Below are 14,008 nucleotides of genomic sequence, written 5' to 3'. Positions count from 1 at the left end.
CAGCACTTTGAAAGCAATGCACTTTACATTTTACAGGTCACAACATGCAGTCCCCATTAGTACTGAATGCAGTTTCTAGATTACCAACATCTCTAAGGCAGTACTGCACGTAGCATATTGTAGTAGTCTAACCTGGAGGTTACCAGAGGGTGGATAACTGAGACCAAGTCACCTTTCTGAAGCTCTGCAGAGTTTACAGTGCACCTTCAGAATGGAATCTATATATTAAGACACATGCCATCTCCAGGCTTCTTCGTAATATTCACGCTTGACAAATAGAGTGGTACCTCGGGTTACATATGCTTCAGGTTACATATGCTTCAGGTTACAGACTCCGCTAACCCAGAAATAGTGCTTCAGGTTAAGAACTTTGCTTCAGGATGAGAACAGAAATCGTGCTCCGGCGGCGCGGCAGCAGCAGGAGGCCCCATTAGCTAAAGTGGTGCTTCAGGTTAAGAACAGTTTCAGGTTAAGAACAGACCTCCGAACGAATTAAGTACTTAACCTGAGTATTACCATCACATTCCTATTCTTATCACCGTTGCCTTTGCTTCTCACAATTTTAGTGTGGGAGGGATTCCTGTGCTATCACAGCTGAACAAAAAATTATTTTTCATTTCCCTTTCTAAAGATACCTGGCAGTGCCCTAATGCTGGATCATATACCGTGTAAGCTTGTGATGCATATAAAACCAGACTATAATTTGAAGTTACGTTAGAAAGCCCTGGGCTCACACGTTCCTTCAACACCCTTTCCTCCCTGAAATTTTAGCGCCTTCGCCCTTAGAGCTGAATTATTATTAAACTGCGGTCCATCTGTACCAGAATCCCAAACCATGTTTTTTTTTTAATGGTGCTTGCAATTCTGCCTTGGAGGGTGAGCTCAAACTCATTTGCTGATTTGAATGTAAGGACAACATGTTGGTTTGTGATAAATGGGAATTTAGTGAGCAAATCTGTGTGCTGGGTGGGGACAGAGGGAGTGTGGGGGCCAGAGGCGATTGGTCATTTAACACCAAAACCATCAAAAAAAGTGGGGGGAGCAAAAACCCTTGCCCAGATCCCTTCCAGTATCTGAAGGAAATGTGGATTTTTACTGGCGGAAGCGGAGGGAGTTAAACTGTACAATAACTTGTGCAAGATGGAAGACAAAGAAAGGGTGCTCTAATATTTATCTGAGGCTGACATCCCTTTTAAACTGACATTCTGTTGTAACAGAGCCTTTATAATTTTCCAGGCAGTAATTTCTGAAGCTAGCACTTTAAAGCTTCAACTCATGCAGCTCTGACCTGCTGTTCTAATGGAGAGTGGTTTTCAACAGTTTTTAAAAATGTGTAATTTCCCTCTAGGTTGAACTTGTCTGTTTTTAATTTGCAACCTTTTAATCTAATTATCTGTCAGCCTGCTGGCATCAGCTGTCCTCTCCCCATACGGATTTTAAAAGGTCATGATCAGCGTTCTTAATTTCATATGGAGTGGATTTCTGAGATCCTAGTGGCATTTCTTTGTTTAGTCATATTCCCATTTACTGCTGTTGTTGAACAATAGGAATTAATACTCAGCAGTTTTGTTGCTGAAAAGCTTATATTATTCATCTTCCTTGCGAAACGATTATTCTTTATGGTAAAGCTTTGGGATTAATCTCATGTAAAGCTGGCACTCTCCAGAAAACCTTAAATTAAGTTAGTAGATATAGAAATGTATTGCGCTGCAGTTAAAAGGTGATCCTGAAAGTCCCCTTTGGGCATTCTTAAACAACACTGATTGGCACTACAGTCCTGTGTACGTTCATTGTGATTATTTCTAAGGAAAAGGCTTTAGTGCTGGAATGGAGAACGGATGGCTCTCCAGATGCTACCATAGACTCTCATCATTCCTAACCATTGGACTTTCCCTCTCAATAGCATGCGGAATGCCTCAGGTTTTCCATCCCTGGTCTAGCAGATAGGTGTGACTCTGTTTAGGATTGTACATGAGAAGCTCAGACCTGTGTAAGTGCCTGCAGATGGCTTCTCTTAAACTAGCAGGCATTTTGTGTGATCCTATACAGTGGTACCTCGGGTTAAGTACAGTGGTGCCTCGCAAGACGAAATTAATTCGTTCCGCGAGTCTCTTCGTCTTGCGGTTTTTTCGTCTTGCGAAGCACGGCTATTAGCGGCTTAGCGCTATTAGCGGCTTAGCGGCTATTAGCGGCTTAGAAAAAGGGGAAAAAGGGGGGGAAACTCGCAAGAACTCGCCCGACGTTTTGTCTTGCCAAGCAAGCCCATAGGGAAATTCGTCTTGCGAAGCACTTCAAAAGACGGAAAACCCTTTCGTCTAGTGAGTTTTTCGTCTTGCGAGGCATTCGTCTTGCGGGGCACCACTGTACTTAATTCGTTCCGGAGGTCTGTTCTTAACCTGAAACTGTTCTCAACCTGAAGCACCATTTTAGCTAATGGGGCCTCCTGCTGTTGCCGCGCCGCCAGAGCACAATTTCTGTTCTCATCCTGAAGCAAAGTTCTTAACCTGAGGTAATATTTATGGGTTAGCAGAGTCTGTAACCTGAAGCATATGTAACCTGAAGCATATGTAACCCGAGGAACCACTGTACAGTGGTACCTTGGTTCTCAAACACCTTGGTATTCAAACAACTTGGAGCCCAAGCACTGCAGACCCAGAAGCAAGTGCTCCAGTTTGCGAACTTTTTTCAGAAGCCGCACACGCTCCGTTTTGAATGTTATGCTTCCGATTTGAGTGCCGCACTTCCGATTTGAGTGTTACACTGAGGTCTGTTTTTGCTATTTACTTTGTGTTTTTGTGGCTGTTCCTTTTTTGTTTTTGTGACTGTGTGGAACCCAGTTCAGCTACTGATAGATTGATTGTGTGACTGCAGTACATTGTTTATTGCTTGAATTTTATGGATCAGTGGTCTCGTTAGATAGTAAAATTCATGTTAAATTGCTGTTTTAGGGGTTGTTTTTAAAAGTCTGGAACGGGTTAATCCGTTTTGCATTACATTCTATGGGAAAGCGCGCCTTGGTTTTGGAACGCTTTGGTTTGGGAACGGACTTCCGGAACGGATGAAATTTGAGAACCAAGGTACCACTCTACTGATTTCTTGTTCTTCCTCCCTTGCTTGATTTTCAGGGGTTGCTAGTTCAGTGTGGGGTTTGCAGCAGTTTCCCACTGTGGTTGAGATAGTGTGGCATGGCTTTTTCATGTGGTGCCTACGTGCCGTCTGGCCTAGAGGCTTTCCACATTCATCGTTGAGCGCATTCTCACATTGCACCCCATGTGTGGTGCAGGTTGTAAATGGGGCAGAATTAAGCTACTTGTCACCGCTGGTAACATCCAGTAGCGTTGAACGTCTTGCTGTGCCCTGCGGGCCACAGGAATTGGATTTGAGTAAGCTTTCAGTTATATAACAGCTTTTGGGTTCCACGGGGTTCTTAGAGGTAAGAACTGCTTGGTTGTTTCCCGCAAAGAACGGTGCAGGTTTGTATACCTATTGTTTGCAGGGAGCAAGGGGCTGGTTGGTGGCAAGTCTTGGCCTCATCGCATTTGCCACATTTACACTGTAAGATGGCAACCGGCACCACATTTCCCTTACACAACGACCTGCCTTTCCTTTCAGTTTGGGAACATATTGCAGAGGTCAGGGGAATCCATTCACACTCGTACGTTGCTCCGAAGTTAAACGATAGGTGTGGTTAAGTGTCTTGCTGACACTTACTGCAGGTATCAGCACATTCAATTTACCTTCAGAATGGAAACACCTGACCAGCCCTTTTGAAACGTACTTGGCTGATATTTGTGTGAGGTGATCCTTTCCCACTCCATGTGACCAGTTACAGATAGGTAGCCGTGTTGGTCTGCCATAGTCAAAACAAAAAAAAAATTCCTTCCAGTAGCACCTTAAAGACCAACTAAGTCAGTTCTTGGTATGAGCTTTCGTGTGCATGCACACTTCGTGTGCATGCACATGTATCTGAAGAAGTGTGCATGCACACGAAAGCTCATACCAAGAACTGACTTAGTTGGTCTTTAAGGTGCTACTGGAAGGAACTTTTTTTTGTTTTCACTCCATGTGAGTATCGTTGGATGTGCGTAGTAAGATTGCATAGGAAAACTCTGAAAGTAATTACAGGGCCACGCAACTTTTTCTGTTGGCGCATGCAAGGCTGAGACAATGCTTCTTCTTACTCTCTAAAACGTCTGCCATTGTTTCATGATTCTGGCAAAAAAGAGAGAAAGTCAGAGACATAATTAGCATGGCTAATCAAATAGGAAAACAATGCCAGAATGAACTTAAGCTTGTCATTTACGTCAGAAGGTGGGAAAATACCGGTTAAAGCGAGTCCTCTTTACGCCAAGGAATGTCTTTTGTGTCCCTTAATATCTTATAATTCGCAATAGGTTGGACTGTATACCGTATTTTTCGCTCTATAGGGCGCACTGGACCATAGGGCGCACCTATTTTTTTTTTTTTTGGGAGGGAAATAAAGAATTGGAAGGACCCCTGTCTGAATGCCAGAGAGCTGCTTCCAGGCATTATAGACAGTAATGCAAGATGGTCCATTGGTCTGACAAGGCAGCTTCCAGTGTTCCTTTCATTTTCTCCAGCCCTTGACCACCTCACCTGCCTGCCTTCGAAGAACGTCACCTGTCTCATGTCTGTTTGCGACTTGGCACTAGAACTGGACTTCCAGTTGTGCATCATCTTGGAGCTTTGCCAAGGCCCAACACGTTCTCTCTCTCGCTGAAGGTTTTTGCATTATTTAGCTTGCTTTTTCCTATCCGCTGCTTCCTCTTCTGAGACCCCGAGAGCTCTCCTGTATTCTAATACTTGCTTGTGACACACAAACCATTGCAGGGCTCCTTTCTGCCTTGAGAAATAAATTAGTCCTGTGGAATCTTTTGCACAAAACATCCTGACTATGTGCAAAGCTTGTCATTGCCACTTTGGACATTGTGGCACAATATTTGCAAGGTATGTGTAAAACAGATTTGATTCACTAATCTAAAATTGCTGGGAAATAAGTCACTGTTTCATTTGGATTCAGAAAGCCCTCACTCGACCCATTTTTAAAATTCCTTTTTTCTCTCCTTTTGCATAACCAATCTTTAAACAGTTAAAACATTGAGATTGGAGCAGTTTAGCATAATTTTTAGTCAAATTTTGAGCCACACAAATAGACCAAAGGATATTTTATAAAGACTTGGCTTTCAGAAATGGAAATTCCTTTTTAAAAAAACCTTATTAATATTTATAACTAATAATTAGATGCTACAAACCTCATTTCATAAGTGAGATGGCCACAAATTCCTATGTACAGCAAAACTATTGCTGATAAATTACAGAGTTGGGATGTTTCCTTTCCCAGTTACCATAAAAATGCCCTGTGGTGTTACATCTCATGAACAAGAAATACTTTGGCACTTTAAATCTTAAGTGGTGAACCCCAGGAGACATTTATACTCTAAAGTATCCCCTTTCACAGCGGCTTTTTGTGAATAAATTAGGTATTTCTGTGCAATTTACCTTGACAATTACTAGAACAGGCAGCTGTATTGAAAAGGAAATTCCATCCATTTCATTATAAGTTTCACAAAAGAAATGAGCTTAATTGCTCAGGTCAAATTGCTTATTCGGGTTCCCGCCCCCCCTTTCTGTCAGAGGAACATGCAAGTGTTGTCAGAGTTGGGGGGGGGGTGAGTCCTGATACATTTTGTTATGCATTAGCCTTGTCTTGTGGGAAATAATGTTGAAATGAAAGGTAGGAGGGAGGGATTCCCTCACCTTTCTCCCCTAAGAATAGATAGAAAATAAATTCCTCAGCTGTAACCCCAAAGGATTACGACCCAGTTTCTTTAAAAGTCTATAATCTTTGCACAAATGGTATGCAAGCAGGTCTTAAGGCATTTTGAAAAAAATCATCATTTCATCTCCATTGTGAACTTCCAAATGCAGTAGTTCAAAGTGGATGCCTTTAATATTTCACAACCTTTTGGCATTCCTCAGTCTTCTATTAGCAGTACAGTTGTACATTGGTTTTCAAACGCCTTGGGAGTCGAATGTTTTAGCTCCCAAACGATTGAAAACTGGATGTGATTGGGACTTCCGGAGGCGGCGCGAACGGTAATGGCTGCCCTTTCCTAACCGGGAGAGGGAAGCTCCGCTGGAAAAGGGTCGTCCGCTACGGCGAAGCGGAGACCCATTTTGGAAAACCGCAGGCAGCGGAAGCCTGCGGTCTCGGGACCCGGCGGGCGCCAGGAGCAACCCCCGAAACGTTGAGGGAACCCCGTAAGGGGCTCCGGATCGCAGAGGGGGCAGCGGCGCTGTGGGTCTATGCGCATTCAGCGGAGCGAAGCCGCGCTGCTGTTGCCGGTGAGCGCCGACCTTTCTTCCTGCAACACAAGATTCTAAAACGTAACAACCCGTGAGTAACTGAGGACTTTACTAAATTTTGGGACTAAAAATACTGAAAACAAGCTGAAAGCGGAGTGACGAGGAAAAGGAAGTCCGTCTTCCGCAGCCATTGACTTTTAAAGCAAAGAGCAGGAGGAGTGGAGGCACAGAGAGAACTTTTGACAGCTCAGATTGAGCACCCGCAGAAATTACTTTCAATCCCCTTAAAGACTGTAAGCAACTGATTTTTGGACTTTTATCAGGACTTATATATCCTCTTCTTTGTGGATTATAACTTTACTTAAGAAGCCCAGGTGTCAGAACTGCCTGAGCAGTAGAACTGTCAGACTGCAAATTTGGATACATTGTATTTAAACTTAGAGACAGTCTGAGGGAGTTCAGAATGGTTACGTTCTTGCACTATGGAACTCCAGTAAGCACAACTTGAAATATTGTGGCAAACTTAAAACCAACTCTGCTAAAACTACTTTTGTGAAGATCCCTAAGTATTGGTTCAGATTTTGTATGATTGGAATGGATTCTTCTTCTTAGGACATTTTATGCTCCCCCTAGAGGATTGAGGATTTATAACAAAAACATTGTTTTACTTTCTATTTCCCGGCCCTCTGTTTGACTGCTACCACCTGGGCCGTAGCTTTCTCATGGGAACAACTCAGCTTGACCTTGACTGCTAGATAACTTTGGAATGAGTGGCGCAAAAAGAAAGGGATTAAGAACTAGACAAACAACTCTGACAACCTTAACTGCAGCCTCACAAACACGCAGATCATCTGTGCCTACTCTGCCCTCGGAGGAAAAAGCTACCTCCCTGTCACAGGCAGGGGAGGGAGAAACTGAGGAATTACAACTAGAAGAGATGGCCTCAGGAGGATCTGGTTCTGTATTAGAGAGAATTCTTGAGAAATTGGAGTCTTTGGACAGGAAAGTTGACCAACAAACTGCGAAAATTGACCTTAATACAGAAACTTTAAACAAATTATCTGGGCAAGTTGCACAGAATGCACAAGCAATCGGACAACTGAAGGAGGCTGCAGGTGAAAATCAGAAACTGGCCGAAGAGACCAGCCAAAGAGTGGGAGAGTTGGAAAAAGAAGTAAGGCCGCTCAGCAAGCAGGTTGGGGAACACCAGACCTACCTCTCTATGTTGGAACTTCGGAACAGGGAGACTAACTTAAGGATAAGATCGATACCAGAAGTGGAAGAAGGCAATCTAGCTGAGTTTTTGACCAAAGAATTCTCCAAGTTCTGGGGTCTAGAGGAGGAAGACTTTAAAATTGTGTCAGCCTTCAGACTTGGAAGACTTATAAAGAGAGAGAAGCCCAGAGACTGTTTGATTACGTTGAGATCAAAGGAGGAAAGGGACAAGATTTTGGGCCTGCACTACGGAAGATCCCTGAACATTTCGGACAAAAGAATTGAGATTTTTAAGGACATTCCTAAACAGCTGTTGGACCTCAGATCTGAATATTTGGACTTAGTAAAACTGCTGAGAAGCAACTCAATCATCTTTAGGTGGGACTTTCCCCAAGGATTATCCTTTACCTTTAGAGGGAAGAAGATTAAAATTAGAACTTTGGAAGATAGGGATAAGTTTTTGACTGCCTACGGAGAGGACCTTCATAAAGGACTTGAACTACCCTCAGGGCCTGAACCACCACAGGTACCTGTACCACAGAACCCTGAAGACTCACAGAACAAAACACCATCCCAAGGAAATTAAACAGATCCATCCAGGATGTCTCTGCAACTTTTAAGCTGGAACATAAATGGCTGTAACAGCCCGGAAAAAAGGAAGAAAATCTTTCACATATTAAAAAAGGAGCAACTAGACATTACTTGTCTACAAGAAACACATGTGACTAGGCTCCACAGAAAAATATTGGTAAATAAAAGGTTAGGCCAAGAATTTATATCTTCGGATTCAGTTAAGAAGAGAGGAGTGGTGATATATGCAAAGGAGAGCCTCTCACCAAAATTTCTATTTAAAGATGAACATGGAAGAATTTTGGCAATTGAAATACAGCACCAAGGAGAGAAAATTTTGATATTAGGAATCTACGCTCCAAATGAAGGGAAATCAGAATTCTACAAGAAGTTGCATGAGATTATGCTGGACTATCTGGACTATGATAACATCATCATGATGGGAGATATGAATGGGATCGTTTCAACGAACATGGATAGGTCACAAAGCCAAAAGGTTACTAAAGATGGCAGACTACCAAAGACCTTTTTCGAAATGACAGACAACATGGACTGGATTGATATATGGAGGACAAAGAACCCCTTGGGGAAAGAAGGAACATTTTTCTCTGAAGCCCAACTGACTTGGACAAGAATTGACCAAATATGGATTTCTAGAGGTCTGGCTCCTAAGGTTAGGAAAGTGGAAATCTGCCCAAAGACCTGCTCCGATCATAACGCGTTGAAAATGGACATGACACTATTACCAACCGGCTCCTTTAGATGGAAGATGAATGACAACTTGTTTAGAGATCAGGAGATTATTAAGAAGGCCAAAAAAACAATAAAGGACTACTTTGAGATAAATTTGAACACTGCAGTGGAAAAAAGAACAATCTGGGACGCAAGCAAAGCTGTGATGAGAGGGTTCTTGATACAACAGAACGCCATAAAGAAAAGACTACAAAATGAGAAAAAGGATAAGATTTTGGGGAAAATTAAAGAGTTAGAGAAGAAACTAAGAGTAAACCCGAAGTCACAGCCGATCTTGAGAGAAATTAAACTTCATCAGGCACAATATTCCAAACTGATAAATCAGGAAATAGAATGGAAGATTAAATTAATGAAACAAAAAACATTTGAATCGGCTAACAAATGTGGGAAACTGCTGGCTTGGCAGTTGAAGAAGAGACAAAAGTTGAACATAGTAACAAATTTGGAAATAGAAGGAAGATATATTCAGAACCCGGTGGAAATTAGAAAATGTTTCCAGAAATATTTTAAGAAATTATACACTCAAGGGCCACAAAATGAGGAAGAGATTGCAAAATTTTTGGAGAAAAATGGACTTAAAAAACTATCACAAGAAAATAGATCACTCCTGAATAGTAAAATAACACGATTAGAGATAGAACATGCCATTCAGAATATGAAGCTGGGCAAGTCTCCAGGGCCAGATGGCTTGACCTCCAAGTATTATAAGACATTAAGTGACTATTTGATTCAACCACTGATGGAGGTCAGCAATGAAATTATGGAGGGAAAGAAGGCGCCTGAATCGTGGAAGGAAGCTTTCATCACATTGATACCAAAATCAGAAACTGAAAAGACACAACTTAAGAACTACCGTCCCATTTCCCTTTTAAATGTGGATTATAAAATATTTGCTGACGTTTTGGCAGGAAGACTCAAAAGAGTTTTAAATGAGATAATTCATAAAGACCAGGCAGGCTTTCTCCCAGGAAGACACTTGTTTGCTAATACAAGGAACATTATTGACATTTTGGAACTTTTGCAAACAAATATTAACACTAAAGCAGTTTTAATTTTTATAGACGCGGAGAAGGCCTTCGATAACATCTCTTGGAAATTTATGAAGGGGAATTTAAAAGAAATGGGAGTGGGGCGGGGTTTTGAAAATGGGATTGATGCGATTTACTCAGAACAAAAGGCAAAACTGATAGTTAACAATGTGGTTACAGAAGAGTTTAAGATTGAAAAAGGGACACGACAAGGCTGCCCGATTTCCCCCTTGCTGTTTATTTCTGTCCTGGAGGTGCTCTTGAACTTGATTAGAGGGGACCGGTTGGTGCAAGGGATTCAGATCGGAGCGAAACAATATAAACTTAAAGCTTTTGCAGATGACCTTGTTTTGACATTGCAAGAGCCAGAATCTAGCACAAAAAGAGTGTTACAATTGATTCAGGACTTTGGTCGGGTAGCGGGCTTCAAACTAAATAAACAGAAAACTAAGGTGTTGGGAAAAAACTTGACAGATGCAGAGTCAGAACGGTTTCAGAGAGAAACAGAACTAACTGTGGTTAAAAAAGTAAAGTACCTAGGGGTAAACATAACAGCAAAAAATCTGAGTCTATTTAAGGACAATTATGAAAAATGTTGGTCTGAAATTAAGAGAGACTTGGACAGTTGGTCAAAATTGAAGCTTTCTTTGCTAGGCCGAATTGCTGCTATTAAGATGAATGTATTGCCTAAGATGTTGTTTTTGTTTCAAACATTGCAAATTGTGGACAAGACGGAGTGTTTCAGGAAGTGGCAGAGAGATATTTCTAAATTTGTCTGGCAGGGCAAAAAGCCCAGAATTAAGTTTAAGATATTAACTGATGCGAAAGAAAGAGGGGGCTTTGCCCTGCCAGACTTAAGGTTGTACTATGAAGCCGCAGCTTTCTGCTGGCTAAAAGACTGGCTACTTCTAGAGGACACTGATGTTTTAGATCTGGAAGGTTTTAACAATGCATTTGGTTGGCATGCATACTTATGGTATGATAAAGTTAAGATCAATAAGGCCTTTAAGAATCATATTGTCAGGAAAGCAGTGTTTAATGTCTGGACAAAATACAAAGACCTATTGGAAAATAAAACTCCAAGATGGCTATCACCTCTGGAGGCCAAGGCCCGAAAAAGACCCAATATGGAGGCCAAATGGCCGAAATATTGGGAAATAATAGAGAAAGAGGGTAATAATTGGAAATTGCAGAGTCTGGAAAAAATGAAAGACAAAGTGCGAGACTGGTTACACTACGCTCAGATCCAAGAAATTTTTAAAAACGATAAAAAGTTAGGATTCCAGGTGGAGAAATCGAAGTTGGAAACAGAATTGTTAGAACCTAAGACCAAAGTACTCTCAAGAATGTATAACTTGCTGTTGAAATGGAATACACAAGATGAAATGGTTAAGTCGGCCATGATAAAGTGGGCACAGGATATTGGGCATAATATTATGTTTGAGGATTGGGAAAGGTTGTGGACCACGGGGATGAACTTCACGGCATGTAATGCTCTGAAGGAAAATGTAATGAAAATGATATATAGGTGGTACATGACCCCAGTTAAACTTGCCAAAATATGCCATGTGCCAGACAATAAATGTTGGAAATGTAAGGAAAATGAAGGAACATTCTTTCACCTCTGGTGGACTTGTCCCAGGGTGAAGGTCTTCTGGGAAATGATATATAATGAGCTGAAAAAGGTATTTAAGTATACCTTCCTTAAGAAACCAGAGGCCTTCCTCTTGGGCATTGTCGGCCAGATGGTGCCAAAGAAGGATCGAACATTCTTTTTGTACGCAACAGCAGCAGCAAGGATACTTATCGCTAAGAAGTGGAAAACTCAAGATCTACCCACGCTGGAAGAATGGCAGATGCAGCTGATGGACTATATGCAACTGGCTGAGATGACTGGCAGAATTCGAGACCTGGGAGAAGAGAGGGTTGAAGAAGATTGGAGGAAATTTAAGAATTATTTACAAAAATATTGTGATTTGGTGGAAAGTTAAGTAGGATGTTTGATCATAAATAATTGGCCACCACAAAATCGGATTGGAATGGGATGTAAAGCGAGATTAAGAGAAATAAATTTGCAGAGGACTATATTTAAATAAGCGGTTATAAAATTTGCAAACTAGATGATAAATTGCATGGAAAAAATTTATGATGATGAAAATGGCAGCGGGAGATGTGAGGAAGTCCAAAGAAGTTATGAAACTCTGTTGAGATAAAAGTAAGGTTGTTTATTGTCTTTGTATTTTATTCTGTAAAAACCCCTAATAAAAATTTTATTAAAAAAAAAAGAAAACTGGATGTGATTGTTCCGGTTTTCGAACGTTCTTTGGAACCCGAATGTCCGACGCGACTTCCATGGCTTCTGATTGACTGCAGGAGATTCCTGCAGCCAATCGGAAGCCGCACCTTGGTTTCCAAACATTTTGGAAGTCGAACGGACTTCTGGAACGGATTATGTTCGACTTCCAAAGTACCACTGTACATGCCTATTTTATCTAGGAGGATAGCCATTTTCAGATATCCATGCATACGTCTGCAGTGATTTAGGTGATTAGTAAACACTATTTCTGAATGAGTCACATTTTGGTATTCTGACAGCTAGTCTGAACTTAAAACACCTGGAGTTAGTCAGTCCACCCGACATGCCAGTAAGAAGCTATGTGCTGTTTCTGCCTGTCAAGTTTCCTGACTGAGATGATGAATCAACTGCATTGCCCCACTTTGCAAATTTACACTGGTAAAGGGTCAAACAGGCATATGATCAGAATGGCATGGTCGTGCTTAAGAACTGTTTCATTGAGCGTTGAATCACAAGCTTCAATTCCTGGCATCTAGGTAGGGCTGGGAGAGAATCCTGCCCGAAATTTCAGAGAGTGACTGCCATTCAGTATTGTCAGTGCTGAGCTAAATAGACCATGGTCTCATTGAAATGCCATTTCTCGTGTCCACTCATTGCCTGCCTGGGACACACCTGAAAAGATACGGGGAGGAATACATTGCCCTGCTATGTTGATGGTTAAATCGGCACAAGCATTTTGGTTTGCCAGATGAAACGGCCCCTCTCTCCTGTTCTGAGGGTTCTCGCAGAACCCCTGTCCCCCATTTCAGGGGCATCATTGTGCACACAGAAGACCTTGTTGAGGGCTTTTGCCAATGGGACTCATTAGGCCATGGGTAGGCAAACTAAGGCCCAGGGACTGGATCCGGCCCAATCGCCTTCTAAATCCGACCTGCACACGGTCCAGGAATCAACGTGTTTTTACATGAGTAGAATGTGTCCTTTTATTTAAAATGCATCTCTGGGTTATTTGTGGGGCCTGCCTGGTGTTTTTACATGAGTAGAGTGTGTGCTTTTTTTTAAAATGCATCTCTGGGTTATTTTTGAGGCATAGGAATTCATTCATTTTTTTCCTTCAAAACATAGTCCGGCCCCCCACAAGGTCTGAGGGACAGTGGACTGGCCCCCTGCTGAAAAAGTTTGCTGACCCCTGCGTTAGGCGAATCCCTCCCATGACCTCTGATGACACAACCTCTCATTTTACACACCAGATTCCTGTGGTTGTGTCGCAGTAGAAAAATGTATTTAAGGTGGCAATCATGTGTCCATTGTGGTGTGAACTCTTGTCACGTACAAGCATCTATGTCAAATTGAAAGCAACTCCCAGACTGTTCCTTGCAAGGTTTGTGCCATAATAAATGTGTTAGCCTTTAACATGCCGCAGAAATCTTTGGTTGTGTTACATGCTCATTCTTTTATTACTGTACAACCATCTGAGTAGTCTAACTCCTTGGCTATATTTTTGCTTTAAGAGACGTGATAGTAGATTCAAAGAATCTTTTGAATGTGCCTAGCTATCATGTTGTGGTCACTTGGCAAATAAGTGGGGTAACCCTCAAATTTTTGGTTTGGATTTCTGACGTACATAAGACCAGACAAGCATCAGTGGGTTAAACACTCTGAATTGCAGTGTAGTGCAAAGGGCATTGCTATAATATCGTTTTCATCCTATTTTGTGGGGAGAGGCTGTTTTTGGACATGATGAGGCTTGGCTATATGCAGTGAGAAATGCCTGGAGGGGAAAAAAATTAACGCTCTTAAGGCTGAATATGTGACGGTG

General features: G+C 41.8%; 1 protein-coding gene across 7 annotated transcripts in view; it reads left to right on the top strand.

The window, feature by feature from the left end:
* The window catches only part of LOC310826732 (semaphorin-4D-like), a 121,582-nt gene that overhangs the window by 33,246 nt on the left and 74,328 nt on the right, over positions 1 to 14,008 (top strand). For 2 of the 7 annotated variants that reach the window (XM_083701963.1, XM_083701964.1), the window contains exon 3: positions 4,602 to 4,777. The exons of the other annotated variants lie outside the window; for them this stretch is intronic. The gene's annotated coding sequence lies outside the window, so the exon portion shown is untranslated. The remainder of the gene's footprint in view (positions 1 to 4,601; positions 4,778 to 14,008) is intronic. 7 annotated transcript variants of the gene reach the window in all.

This window comes from Podarcis gaigeae (assembly GCF_964106915.1).
Source record: "Podarcis gaigeae genome assembly, chromosome: 11".
Lineage (NCBI taxonomy): Eukaryota > Metazoa > Chordata > Lepidosauria > Squamata > Lacertidae > Podarcis > Podarcis gaigeae.
This window is presented reverse-complemented; position numbering and strand designations above follow the sequence as displayed.